This window comes from Protopterus annectens, chromosome 2.part0 (genome assembly GCF_019279795.1).
Source record: "Protopterus annectens isolate FY-2018-M chromosome 2.part0, PAN1.0, whole genome shotgun sequence".
NCBI lineage: Eukaryota > Metazoa > Chordata > Ceratodontiformes > Protopteridae > Protopterus > Protopterus annectens.
In genome coordinates, this window is record NC_056728.1 from 1,701,603,302 (window position 1) to 1,701,627,458 (window position 24,157).

The window sequence follows — 24,157 nt, forward strand, 5'->3', positions numbered from 1 at the left end:
CCTTATTTAGGTTTTTCTTGTCAGTATTTATGAGTAATATTTTTGTTTTAATCCAAAAAACACCAAAATAAGAAAAATAAAAAACACAATTTCACCAGCACTTAACCAGCACTTCTTTATTCAAGCGATCTGGTACCTCGGCAATTTGCCTTCATGGATCACAGTGTATTCTATTTTCAAACAAGTATATATACACACATCAATCACGTCATACAGCTGTCAATAATCCAATTAGCTAGTTAATTATCTATAAACATTTAAAGTAACAACAAAAATATAATAAATAAATATAATAAATATTCTAATAAATACTAAATATAAATAAATATGAAATGTTAAGTAACAAAAATTAAATATTAAATATCCAATTCCTGATTCAAACCAAAGGGCTTTAAAGTCTTAAACTTTAAAATCATCCTAGTTTCTAATTCTAGCAGTTTTGCCACAGGATCACCCCCTCTAGACAAAAAAGGCCTCCCAAGCACACAAAATTTTAAACTACTAGGGGAATCACCATGTTTATCATGGAAATGTTTAGCAATAGGGCTCACTTCATTATTATTCCTAATGTCTTTAAGATGTTTGTTACTTAACATTTCATATTTATTTATAGTTAGTATTTATTAGATTATGTATTATATTTATTTATTATATTTTTGTTGTTACTTTAAATGTTTAATAGATAATTAACTAGCTAATTGGATTATTGACAGCTGTATGATGTGATTGATGTGTGTATATATACTTGTTTGAAAATAGAATGCACTGTGATCCATGAAGGCGAATTGCCGAGGTACCAGATCGCTTGAATAAAGAAGTGCAGGTTAAGTGCTGGTGAAATTGTGTTTTTTAATATTTTTGTTTTATTCTCAATAAATTTAAGACCTGAGGTTTTCTGAAAATGGGAAATTAGATCCCATAGGGCTTTTAAAGTGTTACCTTCTTTTAATGTTAAAATGTCATCCACAAATAATTAAATTTTCATTTCCAAACTATCATCTAATCGAATAACTTCAATATTTTTGTTCACTCATATACTGTTTGCTAGTGGTTCAATGGCTAGGGCAAATAATAATGGGGAAAGGGGACATCCTTGTTTTGTACCCTTTGTTATTTTAATACCATTGGATAAACAGGATCCTAGTTTTATATAAGCCAGTGATTTCTCGTATAATGATTTAATTAGTAATATGAACCTTTTTGAGAAACCATACTCTTCTAGAACTAACCATAAATAGTCCCAGTTTACTGAATCAAATGCACTGCTGATGTCAAAACTAATTACATTCATTTTATTTTTCATATTATTTATGTAATCTATTAGAGAGAGAATCCTTTTAATATTGTTGGATGTATTTCTGTCTTTTATAAAACCTGTTTAATCTACCTCTATCAGCATTGACAGCAACTGTTTTATCCTTGTGTATTGCCATAATATAATATTTTACAGCTGGTATTGAGTAAAGCTAAAGGTCCATATGATGAGCATTCACTGGAATATTTAACTTGTTTCAAAATTGGTGCTAACATGCATTTCCAATAGGGAAGGATTATTTTACCTTCTTTAACTGATGTGAACACTTAATAATAGCACTAAGGCTTCATTTGTCATCAATTTAAACACCTCAGGGGTGATATTGTCTATATAATTTTAATTTATTTACTTGAGCTTTCAGTTCTGTCATTACTTATTTATAAAGAGTTATGTACTTACCATAACTTGGAATCTGTGCTACCCAGTGTCATTATTCATCACGGATGGGTCTTGGATCCGACCTCAGATCCAACCCGGCAAAGTGAGCAACAGCTCCTGAGCTTGAGCTCCTCCTCTCTTCTTACTTCCTGTTACCCATAATCCTCAGATCAAGTTTGCTAGATATCTAACCTGGTGGGGACACTGTCCTCGTCCAAGAACAACAGAATCAAACCGCCATTCTCCAAGAGTCCCCTGATCAGCAGAAGAAAGGGGACTGAGGGTGGGAACATGATGAATAATGACACTGGATAGATTCCAAGTTATGGTAAGTACATAACTCTTTACTTGATGCTATCCGTGTCATTATTGATCATGGATAGGTCAGAGTCCCCAGCTAAACAAAATCCTGGGAGGTCTCACGGAAGGACATGCCCAGAGCACAGAAGAACCAAATGAGGCTCTACCCCTAGATACCAAATCCAACTTGTAATGTGTTACAAAGGTATTAGAATTTGACCAGGTGTCAGCAGCACAAATGTCATCTAAGGATGTCCTGGCCCAGAATGCCGAAGACGTAGCCACTGAGCTCGTAGAATGAGCTTTAATATGTCTGGGAAGGTCCCAATGATTGCTCTCTTAAATGTGAATTATGCAATAAACTATCCAACAAGAGACTGATACTTTGGAAATGGCCTTGAGAGAAATCCACAAAAAGCTGATCTGATTTTCGAAAATCCTCAGTCCTCTAAGTAAAAACATAACTGCCTATGGACATCCAGGCAGTGTAGCTGATACCCCCTTTGTTTGAAAAGTTGGGAAAAAAGACACAAAGCTGGATATACTGATTTAGGTTAGTTTCTGCAGCCATTTTTGGAATGAAGGAAGGATTGGTTCTAAGGGAAACCCTATCCTATCCTTATGAAAAAACATGTAGAGAGCCTTTATACAAAGACTTTGCAGCTCGGAAACCCTCTTGGCAGAGGAAATTGCCACCAAGAAGACCGTCTTCCATAACAGGAATTTAATATCACATTTTGCAGCAGGTTCAAAAAGGGGACTGCAGCACCAAGGTAAGATTCCAAGGAGGAGAGGGATCTTTGAAGGGAGGTCAAAGCAAGAACATCCCTTTGAGAAAGGCCTTACACAGCCTGGAAGAAAACATGGGACTATCAGGTAAATGGAAGTTGGAGATAAATGTCAACTGCAGCTTAATCATCAAGAAACTATCCCCTTGTTGAAAAAGAGAAGACAGGAAGGACAAGATATCTGAAACCAGAGCCAAAAAGGGATCTATGCCCCTCTGACGGAGCCCAAACAAAAAACCTCTTTCATTCGCTGAAAAAAAACTTTTTAGTGGAAGGTTTCTGAGAAGCCAAAATAATATCCTTCACTGGGAAGGCAACTTGGTCTGGCTGACTATCACTGAAACTGGAGGTACCAAGCTGTCAGCCTCAGGGACGTCAGGTCGGGAGGGCGATCTCCCCATGGATGGCAAATGAGATCCTGTACTAGATCCAATATCCAAGGTGGATATTTCAGATGAGACCAGAGGAGGGGGAACCACGTCTGACGAGGCCAAAATGGGGCAATAAGGATGATGTGAGCCTTTAGGCAACAGGCTTTCTGTAAAATGTTTGGAATGAGGGATAGTCGTACAGCAGACCCGGTGGCCAATCGTGAATCAAGAGCATCCCTGGGTGACTCCCCTGGTGGAGGATCAAGGCAAAGAATTTGCTGCATTTTTGGTTGGTTGGAAATGCAAACAGATCGCAGCATGGAGATCCCCATCGACTGAAGATCTGACTTGCCACAGACTGTTTCAGGGACCATTCATGGAGACTCAGGATAGACCTGCTCAGTTTGTCTGCTAGCACTTTGGAATTGCCGGGGATATGCATTGCAAGAAGAAAGTGGCCAGAGGCCATCGCCCATTCCCAAACTCTCATGGCCTCTCTGCACAGTGGGGATCATGTCCCTTCTTGCTGATGTACCAGACCACTGCCATGTTGTCCGTCTGAATTGCCACCATCCCAAGTGGGAGGGGGTCCTGGAACACTTGCAATGTTAGCAGGACCGCTCTCATCTCCAGGACAATGATAAGCAACTTGGTCTCCAGGGGGGGGGGGCATGTGCCTTGGACCGTCCTTCCCTCAAAATGCCCACTCACCCCAACAGGGAAGTGCCCGTGGTCACTAAGGCTTGGGGTAGCAGAAGGCAAAAGGGTCTCCCTAGCAGGAGATCCTCGGCCTGGACACACCAGCTCAAGTGTTGTTTGCAGATTTGAGAAATTCAAATAGGTCTGGACATGGGGTGAAGATGAGCCGACCACTGTACTGCCAGGGTCCACTGGAGCACTTGCATGGGATACCTGGTGAGGGGAGCCAAATGTATAGCTGTCGCCATCAATCCAAGGACCTGAAGAATGAGATGGACAGGGACCGGCTGAAGGAGAAGTACTTGCTCCCGGATTGTGTCTACTCTGTGCGGGGAAAGAGCTGCAGTCTCCAACACCGTGTCCAGAACTCCTATGAATTCTAGCCTCTGGCATGGAGGAAGGTGAGATTTCGGAAGACTGGCATTAATGCCCAGATCTTGAAAGAGGTTTAGAGTGAAGTCTGTGGCTAGTGAAAGGAGATGCTTTGTGGGAGCCGTGAGAAGCCAATTGTCCAGGTACGGAAAGACCTGAAACCCCTGCAGCCGGAGATGAGCTCCAACCACTGCCATACATTTGGCGAATACATGGGGGACTGATGTGAGACCAAAGGGCAGAGCTCTGAAAGGATAATGACTGGACCCCAACCGGAAGTGCAGAAATCTCCTGGAACGCCTGTCTATTTTTATGTGCTAATACATATCCTTGACATCTATCGAGCACATCCGGTTGTCCTTGCGCAGAAGTGGAAGAATGGACTGAACAGTGACCATCCAGTAACTTCGACTTCTTGACCGATAAATTCAGTTCGCTGAGGTCCAGAATGGGAAACAGGTCCCCTGTTCTCTTTGGCACCAAAAAGACACAAGAGTAAGTACCGGATCCTTGTTGTCCTGTTGGGACCTTCTGGATGGTCCTTTTCTAAAGTAGGAATTGCACCTCTGAGAGAGCTAACTCCCTTTGGCAGGGTGAGACATCTAGGAGTGACTTTTGGATTGGAGGGGGGTGACTGAAGGGTATAAAGTATCCCTTGGACAAGATGTTTAGCACCCACTGGTCTCAAGTAATGGCGGCCCAGGCCAGGTGATGCAAGGAAATATGACCCCAGAGTGCCTTCAGGGCAGGACAGTCAGGCAGCGGCTTCAGGAGCGCTGTGGGGGCTTCTCAGAGAAGGGTTTTCAGAAGCCATGATTCTGTGGACCCCCTCTGCCCCTTGGATGGCACCTGCCATCAAATCCTCTTCCCTGGCTGGAAGAAGAGGACTCTTGCAGAGCGTCCTGGAAGGAAGAATGTGTCCTGTGAAACCATAGTTTCTTACTACCCCTCTGAGTCATAGAGAAGGACAGCTGGGGAGTAGAAAATGTGACACCGACTGCTGACGAGGTCTTACCCTCCTGCTCACTGCAGGTCAAAGTGTCATTGACCGAGGGACCAAAGAGAGTAGCTCCATCAAATGGGGCATTAGTAAAGGATGTCTTCAAGTTGTCCGCAGACCTGCAAAGGTGAAGCCAGGCATGGCGCCTAATAGCAATGCCTGTATCCGCTGCTCGTGAGATGGTCTCAACAGCATTCGAGATTAAACTCATCAAGGCATTGGCTACGGAAGTGAGTGTGGACAGCTTAAGAGAAACCACCCTGAGGGTCTCTGGAGGCAACAACTCTGAAAGGGAAGAGGAAAGTTCAGAGACCAAATCCCTTTGCAGCCATGTAAAGTGTGCCATGTAATTTGCAGTCCTCAATCTGAACATAGCTGAGGCATACACGCGCTTCCCAAATCAGTCATTCGCCCTAGACTCCCTGTTAGGGGGATGGACCATACAGCTCTGTTCTGCTACCTCTTTCTAGGTGGCTGGGGCAACCACAATAGCATCTACTGGGACACGTTTACCCCAAAACAGTTTGTCCTTGGGGGACTAAGGAACTTCTCTACCCTCTTGGGGACTGGTTCAACTGTGTCCGGCTCCTTCCATGTCCTGCTGGCAATGAGCTGGACTAACCTGTCCACACCCAGGAAGTAGATGGGCTGCCCCAAATGCCTTCATGAACACAGACTCCTCAGAGGACAGGGTGGGGGAAGACCAACCGCCTCCTTCTTTTAGTATCTCCAGTATGTCACCAAAGGACACCTCCTCGGACGGTAGTCTGGGGGACCCGTCCCCTTCCTCGAAATACGTCTTCTTTTAGAGACTCTCGAGGGGAGTCTAGGTGCCTCCTCTTGCACATGCTCTTCTGAGAAGGTTCCTTCACCGTGGTCTCTGGGAAGGACTCGGAGGAGGAGGGAACCCCTATGGGGGTTATGCCCTTCTGAAGACGATCCGGGGGGGGGATGACCCCGGACCAATGATGCAGGTTCGCCACCCAAAATGGAACCAGGCCAGTAGGATCCAGAGCAAAGGATGAGGCTGCCGACCAACCGGAGACGGTCCTCTCTATCGCCCAGAAGGCAGACGAGCTGGATGAAGCTCCCCTTCCTCCCTGCCAGCCAAGACCGACTGGGATGGGAGGGGAGACCCTGGCAGAGTGCCAATGGTCCCGGATATCGGCCCCCAAGGGAAGGGAATGGTTTGACAACTCCGGACTGGAACTCCCCCCGATGGTCCCCGGCAATATCTTGGGCCCGAGGCAAAGCCAGTGCCGCAGGCAAGTGGGTTGAGCCAGCCAGGGACCCAGGAGGCTTGGGGGAGGGGACAGTACCTGACACTAACGGCCTCTCCTTAGACAAGCTCTGACCCCGGAGTGCCAAACTCCCAGGAGTCGGGTGGGAGGAGAGGAGATCAGAGGTGGGTGAAACGCCCCTTGACAAGTGGTTAGGGGATGGAAGCAGACCCAGTTCCATTTGGGATTTGAGAAAGCTCCTCATCATCTGGTTCATATCCGAATGGAGCAAACTCCTAGTGGATCAAAAGTAGACTGAAGAATAGCTAGAGTGTCTGCAGTCCCTGGAAGAGGACCTGCTAGACCTCCTCAGACCTGAGTGCTTGGAGGTGGCTGTGGAGTGAATAATAAAGATTGGCTCCAACAGAGCCATCAGACCCAAAAGCCCAGACGGATCTGAGAGAACCATATTTCCTGCCAACGTATCGGACGAGGTTGTCAGAGCCAAGGGAGTTCTCCGACCTGTCAGATCCGAGGACCTCCGAACTTCAAAGAAGTAGGATCTGGTAGGGGGAGCCAAGGCTTTCAGAGCTGATGACCCTGGATCTGATGCCCCTGAGGCTGAGCTCAGACCTGGAGCACATGGACCCAAGAGCCTGGAACATTTGGCAGGGGACTCCCGCGAGGAAGAAGGCTTCCTTTTGGGATCCAAAGTGGCCTTGGAGGGGGATACCCAAGACCAGGGGACCCCCTTTGGCCAGACCTTTTATCAGAAGTTTATTCCTATGGTCTAGGAGAGCCCTGGGATTGAATCCTGCACAGATGTCACATTCAATCTCCAAATGGGGCTCTCCTAGACAGTAGACACACTCCTCATGTGTGTCGGCAGGAGCAAGTTTCCGACTGCATGAGGAGCAGCGTCTAAAACCAGATGGTTTCTCAGCCATCATGAAACCCTACAACAAAAAGTCACACTCACACACAAAACACTCTCACCTCAAAGGGGAGAGAAGAAAGACTAAACGGGGGGGGGGGGCAACTACTAACCCTAACAAACTAGCACTCCCACTAAAAGCTATTAAATAGAGAGAACAGGGAGACAGAAAAGTATAGAAATAAGTTGAGAAAGCACTTATCTATCCAAAATAGAGCTCGAGCAGTAGGAACACATCCATTCACAATCGCGGCAAATGCAATCTGAGGATTATGGGTAACAGAAAGTAAAGGGAGGGGCTCGAGCTCAGGAGCTGTTGCTTACTTTGCCAGCTCGGAACTGAGGGCGGATCCCAGACCCATCCATGATCAATAATGACATGGATAGCATCAGATTTATTAGTTTCATTTGCTCTTCTAGTAATTTAGTTTTGATATTTCTTTTAAGGAAAGCTTTTGATATAGTTTGGGACTCTATATTTTCATTTTGATTACTGAGTTTGTAAAAATATATTTTCAGTCCTTGTAGTATTCCATCTATATCTGATACTTTCTTTTTTGTCTCTGTATATTATACATTTCCTTTATTTGATTTGCTTTAATCATTTTTGTAGTTCTATTTGCTATTCTTTTTTGATTTTTCCCGTTCACTGGTGTAAGAGCATAACCTGATCTCCTCTAAGTTAATCATTGTCTTATGGTGTAACCTCTCCATAAAACTTTTTATTCAAGTCATCTAATTCATTTGATAATTTAGTATTTCCTTTTTGAATTTCAAGTTTTAATTTATCTACCTTTAACTGTAAATCTTCCAATTCTTTGTTCCATTGTTTTTGTTTATAAATTAGAAGTCAATAAAATCAGACAGCACGTTTGTTAGTGATGATTTTTTCCATGGGTTCTTTGCATTTGTATCAGATTCCTTTATAATACAGTTAAAGTCCCCAGATATGACTATATTGCCTTTAGAATGTTGAACAATATCTTCTAAGTGTTGCTTGGCTATCTTGACTCCTAGTTCTAGCATCCAATAGATAATTATTAGTGTATATATTTTTTCATTAATCAATAGGGTCACCACGGAAAACATTCCTGAACTATCATGATATGACTTTATAATTTTAGGCATTAAAGTGGTATTTCTCCATAGTATTATTACCCCTTAGTTTCTGTTTATATGTAGAACTTGCTAGTACTGTATAAGTCTTGGTGTTAATTTTATCTAAGTCTTCTTTTATGAGATGCCTTTCCTGTAGGAATTCTATTTGTGTTTTACACATCTTCAAGTATCTTAGAAGGCTTCCCCTTTTCCAATTATTATTAATACCATTTACATTAATGGAAATACAATTTGCAGTTGAATTCATTCCTATTTTGTCTTTATCCATATTCATACATTAAGGAAGACATGCAGAGCTGCTTAGAGAGAATTACTTGTTTTTTGTTCTTTTAACAATATTAATACAATTCATAGACACCCAATAAAACAACATTGAAAAAACATAGTATGAAGCATTGATAGACAGATGACCCTCAAACCCTCCCACGGGAAAAATCATCCCATCCTTGAATAGTCTAGCTATTCAAGTGATCCCACTAAATCCTTTTTACAGCATCATCTCCTAGCTCCACCATCTAATACTTTACGTATCAGAAAGTAGCTTATAATAATTAACATATAATTAATGTAACAAATTTTCTTTTCACATATTATGAACAAGCTTGAATTTAAATAATATTTTGAACTCAGTCTTAATGTTATTTTAACATACTGTTATATGTGAAGACAACAAAGCTACATGCAGTCACTGACTTATAACTGGTTATTAGATACATAACATCTTTGCAAGAAGAGTTATCTTCTTATGTTAAGTTGTCTATCTCGCCTTCATTCTTGCTGGATGGGTTCGGAGCCGACCTCGGCTCCGACTCGGCCACTCTAAAAGCTCGAGAGTTGGTTCCACCGGCTCGAGGCTCCCCTTATATCCCACAATGCTAGGCGAGAGTTACCTCAGATCTCGTTTGCCGCTACAGCTTCGAGGTTGGTTTTTCTACCGGTTCTTGGTGAGTAACTTTTCTTGTTGAAATTAGTCTTTCAAAACCCCTTTAATTTTAATATATTTACTTAATTCCCTTAGTTTAGAGTAAATTTTATCCCCTTCTAAAAAAATTTCCATTTTTTTCCCTCAAGAACCTTAGGTTCTTCCCTTGGGCCTACAGGCCTTTCCTTCCCTAGTGGAGTGTGTGTGTTTTATTTTATTTTAAAATCCTAGTTACTGGTTTTTATTATATTTTAACTTGACAGGGTGTAACTAGTGTGTTTGTGTGTGTGTTTGTGTACACCTGTTCAAAAAGAAAAAAAAATGTCTAAAGAAGCAAAGGTCTCCGGATTCAAGAAGTGTGATGCGTGCTGTCAGAAAATGTCTCTGACAGACGCTCACACTTCTTGTGTCTACTGTCTGGGGCCTTTGCACCTGCAGGACTCCTGTGCTGTGTGTCATGGCTTCAGCCCCAGGGTCCTGCAGGAAAGAAAGAATAAATTGATTCTCAGAGGCTTACTCAAGCCAGAGGATTCCCTGTCTGTTTCAACAGGGAAGCCCTCTAAGGCATCTAGGTCTTCGGCTCCGGCAACTGAGCCGAGACCTAAGGTTTCTCAACCTCTGCCTTCATCGGCTCCGGCTGGAGCCGATAAGTCTCAGTCCACAGTTTCTGTGGCCCCTCGCTCGGCCGGAGCCGAGGTAGTAGAAGTTTCCGTGTCGGCTCCGACCAGACCTTCGGAGCCGACAACTAGGAAGAGGTCCAGGTCACCATCTCTTGGCTCCGTTCATTCGGCTCCAGGATCTCCCCTGCTGTCTGAACGGAGCCAAAGATCTCACTCCTCTAGGTCATCGAGGCTGTCGGATCATGACCTTCAGAGGGTAGTGAGTCGACTACTTAAGTCCGAGGCACTGGCCCAGATGCTTCAGAGCCCGACTCATCAGTCGATGCCTGCCCCGGTCCATCAACATATTCCTCCTTCGACTCTCTTGAGCTCGGGCCGGGTCGTCGGAACCGAGACTGTGATAGCGTCGGAGCTGATACAATTGTCTTCGGCTCCGTCGTCGGCTCCCGTTTCTTCCCTGGGAGCATCTCGGCGCCGGGCTTCCCTCGTCGGCTCGAGGGGTGAGTGGCATCGGACCCTTGTCCGACCCCCTCTCCCTCTCGGTGCTCGCACTGGTGAGTTCGGCTCCAACATCAGCCTCGAGCCATCACTGTCGGTGCCGAGGGGGTTCTTAGCTTCTCGGGCGGGGACCTCTGGCTCTGCCTGACAGGGGTGCATTCGAGGTCATGCGGAGTGTGTTAGAGCCTGGCTCTACTCCACAGTCGGCTCCGTCCGCCCCTCCCTCTATGGTGCCTCAGGCTAAGTCGACTCACTCCCTCATCCCGGACCGCAGAGAGCCAGCTCCTCAGGAACCCCTGTGGGATTTCATCCTCTTCCGAGGCCTCTCCTGATTTGGCAGAAGAGTCCCCTCGCAAGGGGAAGTGTAAGAGGAAACACATTGACTGACCTGAGTCCATCCCGACAGACACAGATTTGGATGATTCTGAGGGTTCCCCATTCCCCTTCTGAAGATGTCTCATTTGCAGACATTCTGGAGATCCTGAAACAGAGGGAAATTGGCCAGCCCTCAACCCTTCGGAGGACGAATCTGTGTATCTTGAGGCGTTTGGCTCTCGTCCTTCCACCTCCTGGGTGGCCCGGCGCTTCGAGCCCCTCATGCAGGTGGTTGCTAAGAAGGCATGGACGGCTCCTGATTCAGTGGACCCCACTCCCAGGAGACCCTCCAAGTTCATAACAGCTCCAGCAGACAAACAGTTTTTAACAAAAGGAGTTTCTGTGGATGCTATGGTGGTAGCTGCTGCCACTAAGAAGGAGCTAGCTGATCCTTCAGTACCTGTCCATCCACCTAACAAGGAATCTAGGTCCATGGATAGGTACGGAAGCGGATGTTCTCGTCAGCGACATTTACCATGCATTCGCTGAACTACCTGTGCCATTTTACTCGTCTTCAAAGGGACTTGATCAAGGAAGCGAGTGAAATGTTAAAGGACCCTACAGCTGCGGGTTTCAAGATAAGATGAACACGCAGCTGGCTACCCTTAATTCCATAACCAACTCCTCCATCGCCTTCTTTCTTACGCGGCTGATGGAGCGAGCAGAGCCGCAGGGACAGGTGTGGCCTTACGTAGGCATGCCTGGATGCGGCTATGCAATTTTGCGGACCCCTTCAAGACGTCTTTCACGAACTCCCGTTTGATGGATCATCCCTCTTTGGTCCTCAAGTGAAAGAAACCTTGACTAGGTGCGAGACTGATGGCAAGACCCTTTCTGCCGTCGGAGTCCGTTTTCTACTCCTTCCAGGCCTTACCCCAAAGGCCAGAAAGGTGGAAAGATGTGGTTCCGTAAACAATCTCAAGGGACTTCGCCTGGCGACAGAGTCGTTTTCCGCCAGAGGCAGAGGCGGGAATAACAATGGTAGACGCGCCCTAGGGGCAGGGGGTCCGCAGAACCAGGGCAATCGAAGTCTTCCCTGACAAGCCCTTTCAGCATCCCTGAGGTGTTGCCCGACTGCCCATCTTCGGAGGCAGTCGGGGAAGATTGTCACTGTACCCAGAAGCCTGGCTATCCCTGACTCAAGACAAATGGGTACAGTCCATCATTTCGAAGGCTATTCTATCCCCTTTCTTCGCTTTCCAAATCAGTCAAAAAATCCCTTCCAGATGTTCCACCGCTCAAAGGGATCTAGCAGTTTTGGAGATTTCAAAACTGCTTGCAAAAAGAGCAATTCAGCCAGTTCCAGCAGACCAGCAAGGATCCGGAATCTACTCAAGGTTCTTTTTAGTTCCAAAGAAAACAGGGACTGGAGACCAATTTTGGATCTCAGTGTCTTGTGCAAATCAGTCAAGACATCTAGGTTTCGGATGGTCACGCTGCAATACATCCTTCGCCTTTTGGGCAAAGGAAACTGGGTGTGCTCTATAGACCTTCGGGATGCGTACTATCACATAAAGATGAACAGACGCTCCAGAAGATTCCTCCGCTTCAGGCTGGGAACCAGTCATTTTCAGTTCAGGGCCCTGCCCTTTGGTCTCACCACTGCCCCCCGGGTGTTTACCAAATGCATGGCAATGGTAGCTTCTCACCTGAGACGACAAGGATTCCAGGTGTTTCCATATTTGGACGACTGGCTCCTCACAGCTCCCACCAAGCATCTCCTTCTGATGGCCAGAGATTACACTTTTCGCGTTTGTCAAAAGCTGGGTATTTCAATAAATTGTGAAAAGTCTGTTTTGTCGCCTTGTCGTACTATTACCTACATAGGCGCAAATCTAGATACAATAAACATGTCTGCAAGACTAACACATCAGAGAATAACAGACATTCACAAATTGGTATCACTCCTTTTCAACAACAACAGAATCAAAGCCAGGTTAGTTCTAAAGGTGTTGGGAATTATGGCAGCGGCCATACCTCTGCTTCCATTAGCCAGATACCACATGCGGATCCTTCAATGGATGCTCTTTACTCAATGGTCATACCAGGAACTTCCAATGTCTCACACCATTATGATCACGCAAGCGTGCAAAAAGCATCTCATGTGGTGGATGTCTTCCCCTCAACTCTTGTCGGGAAGACCCTTTGTTCCACCTCCTCCGGTTGCTACTCTGACAACGGATGCCTCCCTGATCGGGTGGGGGGGGCATTATCAGGGCAGGACGGTCCAGGGCACATGGCAACCAAACGAATGCCACTTGCACATAAATGTTCTGGAGATGAGAGCAGTGCTTTTAGCGTTGCAAGCCCTTCAAGACTCTCTTCCCTTGGGAACGATTGCAATCCAGACAGACAATATGTCTGTAGTGTGGTACATCAACAAACAAGGCGGAACCAGATCATACCCCTGTGTCGAGAAGCACTCAGACTGTGGCAATGGGCGATTTCTTCTCAGCGTTTTCTGATAGCAACGCACATCAAGTCCAATCAAATTGCGGACAAGTTGAGCAGAGCTATACTCATGCCTCACGAGTGGTCTCTGAAAGACTCTGTAGTGAGAGAAATTTTTCTCAAGTGGGGTCAGCCTTGCTGCGATCTTTTTGCTACTCCCCAAAACAGCAAGTGCAGAGAATATTTCACTCTATTCCCTTTACCAGGCCAACCCAGCAGAGGCGCTCTAGTCCAAGTTTGGCCCCGGGACTTCTGTATGCATTTCCTCCTTTCCCACTGATCTCTCAAGTAATACAGAAAGCTATCGCTCAGAAGGCCTCATTGATCCTCATTGCTCCTTACTGGCCTCGACAAGTGTGGTTCCCCTTTCTACATCGTTTTCTCTTGGAGCGACCGTGGAATCTGGACCTAGTTCCAGATTTTTTGATCCATCAGTCGGGTCAGTTTCATCGCTCCCTCCCCTCTCTGAACCTCACTGCTTGGTTCCTCCAGTTCCAACCTTAGCCAGGCTTCCTCAATTAGCTCACTCTGTTAGAGATATTTTGATAGCTTCCCATAAATCTTCCACTCGAAAGATTTATTTGAGTAAGTGGAAACGCTTCACATATTGGGCTCAAGGAAAGGACATAGATCCTTTCACTGCTTCCATCCAACTAGTCCTCGATTTTCTAGCTGAACTCTTCCATGCAGGTTCATCTCCCTCTACACTTAAAGTTCAATTGGCAGCTATTTCTAACTTTCATGTGGGTATTTCTGAATCTGCCCTAATGTCCCACAAGCTCTGCAAAGCCTTTTTGAAAGGAGTTTTTCTTCTCAGACCTCCTATAAGAAATCCTCCTTCTCCTTGGGACCTAAATTTAGTTCTTGCTTCTTTGATTCTTCCCCCTTTCGAACCTGCAGTCTCCTGTTCTTTAAAATTATTATCATGGAAAACTCTTTTTCTGGTAGCTATTACATCCGCTAGAAGAGTTTCAGAGCTTCAAGCACTCAGCTGTCGTCCTCCTTATCTTTTGTTTCATAAGGACAGAGTATCCTTACGAACTAACCCGTCTTTTTTGCCTAAAGTGGTCTCGACGTCAAATCTGAATCAAAGCATTGATCTACCGGTCTTTTTTCCAGAATATTCCAATAGGTCTGAACAAAATTACACTGCCTGGATGTTCACCGTCAATTGAGGTACTACTTGGATAGAACTAAACAGTTCAGAAAATCTGATCAGCTGTTTGTCTCCTATGCGGAGAGCAGAAAGGGACTTTCAGTTTCAAAGGTATCATTATCCAGATGGCTAACATCTTTGATTTCCCTTGTATATGAAATTAGACTTCAAAAGCTGCCTGATAAACCTAAGGCTCATTCCACCAGAGCTTTGGCTACTTCTTTAGCCTTCAAGACAGACTGCCTATCGACACCATTTGTGCAGCGGCTACTTGGGCTACTCCTCACACTTTCATTTCTCATTATAAGTTGGATTTAGCTTCTAGGCATAGAGCTAACTTTGGTTCCACTGTTCTCAGGAGTCTGTTCCGTTAGGCCACCCGGGACAAGGTGCTAGGGACGCGGTCCCATCCAGCAAGAATGAAGGCGAGATAGACAACTTAACATATAGAAGTTATGTTCTTACCATAACGTTCCATGTTAGTTGTCTTCTTCTCCCCCTCTTCTTGCGTCCCACCCTCCTTCCCCCTGGCCTGGACAGACCTAGAGGAGTTCTGATTGTGACCTCTCTTTCTACCACCTCTTTCTTACACATATGCTATTATGCATATTTCCTGGTTCAGGATATAGGTCACCCTTCTTTCTTCCTGTTGTTAGAGGTGGATTCTGTTTTACAGTTATTCTGTTACTATTATAAGCTGGGGTTAGCTTACAAACGAGATCTGAGGTAACTCTCGCCTAGCATTGTGGGATATAAGGGGAGCCTCAAGCCGGTGGAACCAACTCTCGAGCTTTTAGAGTGGCCGAGTCGGAGCCGAGGTCGGCTCCGAACCCATCCAGCAAGAAGAAGGCGAGAAGAAGATAACTAACATGGAACGTTATGGTAAGAACATAACTTCTATTTTTCATGCATTCTATATACATCATTATATATTATGTAGGTTTCAAAATATAATGCATATTTCTTCCTTTTAATATAGAACTGCGTCCAAAGTAAATGAATATAAGAAAACAAAAACTGTGCAAGGTCCGAAACATGGCCAGGTTCTATACACTTTATTTAAAGGTGGTAAGTGCTTTTGCGAGTATATACTTGCTTCTTCAGACCATAAAATGACAAAAAGAATGCCAAATACATTTAAAAACTCAGCATCCAATCAAAAATAAGCTCTCAGCAGCTATTCTCTTAAAGGGACATCATGTCAAATAATTCCATTCACAGCACTATTCATATATACATATAAAAAATATAATACAAAATCCATATGCCTAAATCCAGGTAAAAACTGTGTAGTCACAACAATTAAAGCTTCAAGAACCTAAATAATCTAATAATCATGTATACCTAAAATTGCTCACTAGGAAAATATAATACATAATAAAGTGTATATCATATGCATACAGCTAACACAATCACATATGTGTGAACAAATAAAAACAAAAATACATTACTTAACCAAATCTTTCAAATATGTAATACAATAAAATAATAAATCAATACACCTCAGAAAATAAATACACCTTAGAAAATTAGTTCAAACTACAGAATTAGCTTCCGGCTCCCTGAGAGATATTTTCCTCTTAAAAGGCAGTGAAACCTGGTGTTCCTGTTGTCCTTACACCAAACACCTGAACTTACCCTGCTGGACACCTCAGAAAATTAGTTCAAACTACAGAATTAGCTTCCGGCTCCCTGAGAGATATTTTCCTCTGAAAAGGCAGTGAAACCTGGTGTTCCTGTTGTCCTTACACCAAACACCTGAACTTACCCTGCTGGACACCTCAGAAAATTAGTTCAAACTACAGAATTAGCTTCCGGCTCCCTGAGAGATATTTTCCTCTTAAAAGGCAGTGAAACCTGGTGTTCCTGTTGTCCTTACACCAAACACCTGAACTTACCCTGCTGGACACCTCAGAAAATTAGTTCAAACTACAGAATTAGCTTCCGGCTCCCTGAGAGATATTTTCCTCTGAAAAGGCAGTGAAACCTGGTGTTCTTGTTGTCCTTACACCAAAAACCTGAACTTACCCTGCTGGACACCTCAGAAAATTAGTTCAAACTACAGAATTAGCTTCTGGCTCCCTGAGAGATATTTTCCTCTTAAAAGGCAGTGAAAGTATGTATTGTTACAGCTAAGAGAAATTTGCAACTATACAAATGTATTAAGCTTCTGCTAGGTTAGGCAAGCTTCCCAGTCAGGTTAGCCAGCAGCCAACCTCCCCCCCCCTTAATACTTTTCTCTTTAAAAAAAACCTACTTCCGACATATATTCTCTCCATTACTATCTGCTCCATCCCCAGCTCTCACTTAGCCTGCTATCTCCTGTAGGAGACCTATCTCTTGCAATTAAGTGACTGGCCACTAGGTGGCGACTCATTCTTAGCTTTCTGCATATTAATTTCCCACCCCTTTGTTAATCGTACCTCCAGTACTCTGTCCCCAGTTTTCCACAAACTTTTTCACCATCTCTCCTTGTCCTAAGGTATCCTTAATCTACTGCTACTCCTCTAGCAGCTTGAATCTCTTCTTACTAGCCTCTTGACTCTCTTCTACACTCTCCCTCTCCAACTCCCAGATCTACCAGACTTACCTGCTGAATTCTCATACTTCACTGATTGTCTTCCTTGACAGACTACTCTCTTGACTTTGTTATCCTGTTGTCTTACCTCTCTATCTCTCTAAAGCATTCTCATCTCTCTATAACATCTCTCAAAAACATTGTCATCTCTCTATCTCACTACTGCAAGTACTATCCTGTATCCTCTCCTCATCTTTGACTATCCTGATAACTGCGTTTACTGTTTTCTACTTACTCTACGACCTCCAACACTGAGCTCCTCCCCTTAAACTATTCCTGCCTACCTCCTACCTGACCCAATCCTGCTTATCTCATGGCTTCTACCCCATATCTACTTTATTGTCTCCCCCCCCCCTCAGCCCCTACGTCCCTTCTTACCTTATAAATATACCCCACATTAGGGGACGCCATCTTTCTTCCCCGACCCTGTACCTGGCTGCTGTGCTCCCTGCCTCGGCACTTAACCTGCAGTAAGTGCACCAAAGCTTTGTTAATGCCTGTTCATTTGAAATACTTGCACGGTTTTATACATTTAAACTGTTTGCTGTGTTAATACTAGATTGTGCTCATAGCTCTCGCTGCAAACGCATATACCTATACAGCGTTGAGCACGTGTGACTGTATCTTAAGGTTCGTTTGATCATTGAGAAGAATTTATGCGTTAACCTTGTAAACTGTTTACTGTGCTGCAATGTTTGCCCATTGAGCAGAAGTTATTTTCTATCCTTCTAAACTGTTTGCTGTACTGCGACTTGTTGCTGGCTTCGCTCTCTCTAGAAGTGCTTTACCTAGATAGAGTTGAGCACGTGTGACTGAAACCAGAGATTCTACTGTTGTAGATTATTGCCCTACTACTGTGCACAGTTAGCCTACTGCGTTGTCTAAAGAGTAACAGCAACATGTCCTCTGGACTATTACCTATCTCTTGCACATTACAGATTCACTCTATATAATGTAGCTCGTTTGAGCCCTTAGAAGGTCAAATATATACACACAGTTAATCTAATTTCACTAGTGTTAAAGTTATCATTCGTATAGCTGATACAATCCTTAAAACTGTGACTAGATACTTATGTGAACTTAGTTTTGTGTAGAGTGTAGTTAACCAATTACATGTGCATTAATTGCTCCATATTTGCTCAAACAGTGTTAGCGTGGTGCTCGTGGGGCTGTTATTAGCGGCTCATGTGCCATGGTAGGGTATACAAACTGTTATCATTCACGGAGTGAATTCTAGACATTATACTACCTCTCCTTTAATCCCTAACGTCTATTTTAACCTGGAAGTTTTGCTATATTATCACCATAAAGCTTTGCATAGTGGTAGACAGCGGATTCCTGTGTGCGGCATTGAATTGTTTAACTTAAAACTGCCTTAAAGCACACTGTGCTGTATATGCTAAGCCCACAAAGTGACGTGCACCAGGGACTATTATAAGTGGCTCTACCACCGTGAACTTATAAAATAAGTGTTATTTTCCCCTTTTAGGTGCAGCGATGTAATGACTTTGTACAGAATTTGAAACTAACCCTACACTTATCACTGCTTTTACCACATTTTGCGGATCCCATTTAACGCTGAGCACGAAGGTATGAAAGAACCGATTCCACTGTTGAAAACATAACTTGGTTCTACTCTTCTCTATGTGTAGATGTTTTATCTAAACACTCAATACATCGCTTAGTACAATTTAATATCCTTACCAAAGTGACAGTTTCCTCTACTTCCTATATTAAATAAACAGTAAAACCAGAATAAAATGTATTCAAATAATTACTGAATGGCATTTTTGCCGACTTCTAACCATAGACTTAAACCTAAACAGCGTTCCAAGACTAATCCACTAAAGTACTACCCAATTACTTTTGTCTATGTATTTAAACTATCCTGGACTAGATTCAATTACTAATGCATAGTGTCCTGTACCTAAAACAGTAGTTTGTAAGTGTATTATTTGGTCAAACACTACTCTTTTTCCTAGCTATCTGACTGTATTACAAGGAAGTATTAGAGTTCATAGGAGTTCCGATACATTATGTAATTTCTTGAATGTAAATAGATTATCTTATTTAATTGCAAATGTAACTCCTTTTTATCCTAGTTAGCTGTATATGTTTGAGTAGTTCAGAGTTCATTAGAAGTTTGATACACTAACAGATTTATATTTTTAGACTGAAACAACTAATGCTACCCTGTCTAAGAAATATCTTTACATGCTTTCTAGTTGTAGTATTGTCTGCCTCACTACCTTTTCTCTCTTTCTGTATATTACCAGCCTGGTGTTCCTGTTGTCCTTACACCAAACACCTGAACTTACCCTGCTGGACACCTCAGAAAATTAGTTCAAACTACAGAATTAGCTTCCGGCTCCGAGAGATATTTTCCTCTTAAAAGGCAGTGCAAGTATGTATTGCTACAGCTAAGAGAAATTTGCAACTATACAAATGTATTAAGCTTCTGCTAGGTTAGGCAAGCTTCCCAGTCAGGTTAGCCAGCAGCCAAATCCCCCCACTTAATACTTTTCTCTTTAAAAAAAACCTGCTTCCAACTTATATTCTCTCCATTACTATCTGCTCCATCCCCAACTCTCACTTAGCCTGCTATCTCCTGTAGGAGACCTATCTCTTGCACAATTAAGTGACTGGCTACTAGGTGGCGTCTCATTCTTAGCTTTCTGCATATTAATTTCCCACCCCTTTGTTAATCGTACCTCCAGTACTCTGTCCCCAGTTTTCCACAGACTTTTTCACCATCTTTCCTTGTCCTAAGGTATCCTTAATCTACTGCTACTCATCTAACAGCCTGAATCTCTTCTTACTAGCCTCTTGACTCTCTTCTACAATCTCCCTCTCCAACTTCCAGATCTACCAGACTTACCTGCTGAATTCTCATACTTCACTGATTGTCTTCCTTGACAGACTACTCTCTTGTCTCTACCTGCTCCGTTCGCCCTTCAGGCTCACTCCGCTCCCCTACCCTGCCCCCAAATTTCACCCGCCCCCACTGCTCCTACATTTATTCCCCTAAAAGACACACCCCTCTCCAATGTCTATTAGTCATCGCCCTAATATATTTACTGTCATTACTATAAAACATGGAATATCTCATACCATCAACTCTCAACTTCTGTACTGACTGTAGCTCATTGTTCAAGTATTCATTTGAATGGGAATGCCAGTAAGAAATAATTTGCCTAATAAACAAGAATGTGGCACCCAGGAGGTACAAAATAATGAAGATGTTGACAAAGCAGATGTAGTAAAGGAGGGAGGTGGTAATGCACAATCTAATGCCACTTTGATGTCTAACTTGCATATATTGAGTAATGACAATTGTAAGGTACATATTCCTTTTCATCATCATTTCATGGACAACATATTTTTCATCTGGACTGGGGGAGATAATGAGTTTGAATGATTTTGTAGTTACCTGCAGAACATTGGTGTTTTCGTGAAGTTCGATATTAAAAAAGTTAAGGAAATGATTGAGTTTTTAGATATTAGAGCTGTCAATGAAGGGGAGGGTGTTATTACTATGGGCATATACAGAAAAAGAATATTTGTGTAAAATCTTACCATAACCATAGATGTCCTTCTCTTCCATATTGCAGTATTCATACTGTGGGATTTTCCACCTCAGGCAACCCAACGTCAGCTCCTATACAAAAGCTTAAGCCTGGCTGCGGTAGGTGCATGAGACATCACATGCAGGGCCATAAACCAGGGACCATAAATGTGATGTCTGCATGCACAGACCTCAGAACTTGAAGCCCAGGATAAGATGTAGAAAAGAACAAGTTGAAGCTAAGGAACTAGTGTCCCTGAAAGGCTATACAGATTAGCCTGTAGAGAGTGGATACAGAGGCCAAAAGGCCAACCATCCAGTAGAGATACAAAAAAAGGGGGTATGGAGGGTGGGAAGGAATACTGTAACATGGAAGAGAAGGACATCTATGGTTATGGTAAGATTTTACACAACTATTCTATGTCCTTCTATTCCTATGTTGCAGTATTCATACTGTGGGAAAGTACCACAGCTTAGAAGGAGTGAAGGGTGGGGGCAGAGGTAGAGGATTCCAAGAATCCTTGCAGGATTGCCCTGGCAAATCCTGCTCTGGCCCTACAGACCTGGTCTACCGTGTAGTGTTTTGTGAAAGTGTGAACTGTAGACCAGGTAGCTGTTTCCATGATGGAGGCTGTGTCCAGCCCTCTAAAGAAAGCCTTGGAGTTAGCCATGCCTCTAGTGGAATGAGCCCTAACTCCTTGAGGCAATGGTTTGCCGTGATGTGAGTAGCAGAAGAGAATGGATTTCCTGATCCAACAGGAAATGGTTTGTTTGGAGACTGCCTTACTCAGAGCCCTGAGGTAGAAGGAGATGAAGAGTTGGTCAGATTTTCTGAAGGACTTAGTTTTGTCTAAGTAGAATCTCAGTTGTCCGTGCACATCTAGGGAATGAAGGATCCTCTCTGCAGCATTAGCTGGAGAGGGGAGGAAGGTAGGTAAGTGAATGGACTGGTTTAAGGATAGTTCGTTCACCACTTTGGGCATGAAAGAAGGGTTTGTGTGCAAGGTCACCCTGTCATTGTGGAAGGCGGTGTAAGGAGGACAGGCCATGAGGGCCTGTAGTTCAGACACTCTTCTAGCGGAGGCAATGGCCACTAAAAGAATGGTTTTCCATGTGCACATTTCTAGAGAAGCAGTGCTGGCTGACTCAAAAGGGGGTAAGGCGAGTTTTTTTTTCCCAGGACAAAATTGAGGTCCCAGGGAGGAGGGATGGATTTTCTTGTTGGTCTAATATGCAAGACTCCTATCAGGAAAAATTTATCATCCAATCTGGAAAGCAGTGGTGGATGTAAAGTCAAGCAGGCTGAAATGGTAGAAAGGTGGACTTTCACTGAAGAATATGCTATTCCTTCCTTAATGAGCATGCATATATACCTAAGGACAAGTGAGGGATCCACCTAAAAAGGGTCCCTGTCCTTAAGGGAACACCATTTTGAAAACCTCTGCCATTTAGACAAATAGTTTTTCCTAGTAGTTGGTTTCCTGGCCTCCCTCAGGACTGAGAGCACGTCCTCTGAGTAATGTTGTCTGAAAGGGATCAGAAGTTGATCACCCAAAGAGTTAGAGGCAGTAAAAGCAGCTGGGGGTGAATAAGAGATCTCTTTTGTTGTGTGAGTAGGTCCACCTTGTGGGGTAACTTGTGGTGATTGCCGTTGGCTAGGGAGAGAAGCGGGAACCAGTGTTGCCTTGGCCAATAGGGGGTCACCAGCAAGACTTCTGGTTGGTCCTTCTTGATTTTTAGTAGGACCTTTTGTATTGGAGGGAAGGGAGGAAAGGCGTACAGGAAAGTACAGTTGTGTACACTTACCATAAATGTAGATGTTCGACTGTATTCACTGTTGCAGTCCTTACAAAATGGGTTATCTGGCTCCCAGTAGCCCACAGTCAGCCAGAATACCAAAGTCCTTAGTATATGATGTCGGCTGCCTTTGGTTTAGGCCTGACGTCAGGACATCAGGTACAAAAGAAGGCAGCCGACGCCATTTCCTCAGTTTTTCTTGGCTTAACTGTCAGGAGCCCCCCCAAAAAAGGTTAGACCAGGAAAAGAAAATCCAGTCTGTGCCCTAGGAAAAAGGGGGGGATGGAAGGGGGGGACCAGGACTGCAACAGTGAATACACTCGAACATCTACATTTATGGTAAGTGTACACACAACTGTATTATGTTCGTGTTTCACTGTTGCAGTCCTTACAAAATGTGTTGATTCCCAAAGCCCAGGAAAAAAACAAAAGGGAGGAGGAACACCACTGTTTAAGGGTTGGTAAGGATGCCCTGCAACACTGCAGTAGCAAAACCAGCCCTGGACTTAGAAAACAAGGGCAAATTGTAATGTTTAGTGAAGTGTGGACAGAAGTCCATGTAGCTGCTTCCAGTATGTCCTTAGTAGGTACACCTCTTAAAAAAGCTGTTGAGGTAGAGGCTGCTCTAGTAGAATGAGTCCTAAAACTCCGAGGAGGAATCTTGCCATGCTGTAAGTAACAAAAGTGAATACAATGAGCAATCCACTTAGAAATGGTCTGTTTAGAAATAGCTTTGCCCTGAGCTCCAGAAGCAAAACTGACCAACAACTGATTAGACTTTCGAAAAGATTTAGTCCTGCCCAGGTAAAATCTAAGCTGTCTATGCACATTCAGGCAATGCAGAAACCTTTTCCCTTTATTCTGAGGATTAGGAAAGAAGGTGGATAGACTGGTTAAGAGTCAGGCTAGAAACCACCTTAGGCATAAAGGAGGCATTAGTTCTTAGAGAAACCCGATCCACATGGAAGATGACAAAAGGCTCTACTGCCATTAAGGCCTGCTGCTGAAAAACTCTTCTAGCTGAAGTAATAGCCAAAAGAATGGCAGTTTTCCATGAGTGAAACTTCAGGTCTGCTGAGGCAGCTGGTTCCAAAGGAGGCAGAGTAAGTTTCTCAAGTACAAAAGTGAGATACCGAGGAGGAGTAGGCGCCCTTCTGGGAGGCTTGAAATTGCTAGTTCCCCTGAGGAACTGTTTCATCAAGGGATGAGAGAAAATGGGATGCTCAAAGGAACAATGATCAAAAATAGCTGAAGCATGGATTTTGATAGAAGAAAAGGAAAGTCCACCATTAAGCAAGCCTGCCAGATGGTCAAGAATAAGAGGAAGAGTAGGTTGAGAAAGGTCTTCCTCTCTAGTCTGCATCCAAATGGAGAATCTTTTCCACTTATCTGCGTAATATTTCCTAGTGCTAGGCCTCCTGGGCCTCAAGAACGACCTCAATCACTTGTTGGGAAAGGTTTAAATTATGAGCCAAGCTGTCAAATGCAGAGTCTGAAGATGAGGATGCAGAATTTTTCCCCCCTCCTGAACCAAGAGATCTGGTATCAGGGGAAGATGCCAAGGCCGAGACTGGGAGAGACTGCAAAGTAGTGGATACCAATGTTGTCTGGGCCAGTCTGGAGCTATGATGATGGCCCTTGGTTTTTTGTCCCTTATCTTTAACAGCACTCTGGGAAGAAGAGGCAGAGGAGGGAATGC

At 43.9% G+C, this 24,157-nt stretch overlaps 1 protein-coding gene across 1 annotated transcript in view; it reads right to left on the reverse strand.

Moving 5' to 3' along the window:
* HSPA4L (heat shock protein family A (Hsp70) member 4 like) overlaps positions 1–24,157 on the reverse strand; it is a 2,148,355-nt gene that overhangs the window by 1,764,911 nt on the left and 359,287 nt on the right. The window lies entirely within an intron of this gene.